Genomic DNA, 1,103 nt, shown 5'->3' with positions numbered 1-1,103 from the left:
GGCAGGGTTGGGGATTCGACCTCAGTTCTCCCAGATACTAGTCCGACACTCTTAACCAGGGCTATTTTTGGACAGAAACGCACAGGAACGGAGTTCCGGCTGGCTCCCAAGCTTGCCACACCCAGCAGGAACTCATTAGCATAATAGGCCACACCCAACAGCAGGAACTCATTAGGATTGGGTACATTAGGGGTGTGTGGCCTAACATGCAAAGGAGTTCCTGCTACAAAAAAAGGCCCTGGGTTTTGACAACAAACAAGGTAAACAATAAGGAGCAAAAGGTGGGTGTGGCTGGATGACCACACTTCTGGTAACAAGGGGTGTGTGGCCTAATATGCTAATGAGCTGTGCTGTCATGGGTGTGGCCTAATATGCTAATGAGTTCTAGCTGCTGGGTATGGCCTATTATGCTAATAAGTTCCTGCTGGGCTTTTTCTACAAAAAAAGCCCTGCTCTTAACCACTATACCACACTGGCTTGGTCGTATGAGGCTGCATCGAGGGAGGCTTTCTTTGTGTCAAAGGAAGACAACAAAGTGGAGATAAGAGAGAGGCTTCCAGAACTGTGACTGGGATAGAAGCCTTTCTGTGCCTCATCATGATACGAACGTTCCTGAATGAAATCGGTGGGTAGTAGAAGAAGAAGAGATTGGATTTATACCCGGCTCTTCACTACCCAAAGGAGTCTCAGAGCAGCTTACAAACTCCTTTCCCTTCCCCTCCCCAGAACAGACACCCTGTGAGGCAGGTGAGCTGAGAGAGCTCTCCCGAGATCTGCCCTTGAGAGAACAGCTCTAAGCTCTTTAGCTTAGTGGGCTTTAAAAGGAGACTAGACAGAGTGATCAAAAGGGCTGCCACTTAGAGGAGGGTAGGAAGCTGTTCCTGTTTACAGCAGGGAAGAGGACTCGCAATCATGGGTTTGAATTAAGGGCAGGGAGGTACCAGCTGGTTATTACAGAAAACCTTTTTACAGTCGTGAGTTCTTCAATGGTGGAATCAGCTGCCGAGGGAGGTGGTGAGCCTCCCCCTCCCTGGCAGTCTTGAAGCAGCGGCTGGACAAACACTTGTCAGGGATGCTCTAGGCTGATCATGCATTTAGCGGGG

Source organism: Gekko japonicus, unplaced genomic scaffold (genome assembly GCF_001447785.1).
Source record: "Gekko japonicus isolate JY-2015 unplaced genomic scaffold, Gekko_japonicus_V1.1 scaffold1548, whole genome shotgun sequence".
Lineage (NCBI taxonomy): Eukaryota > Metazoa > Chordata > Lepidosauria > Squamata > Gekkonidae > Gekko > Gekko japonicus.
This window is presented reverse-complemented; position numbering follows the sequence as displayed.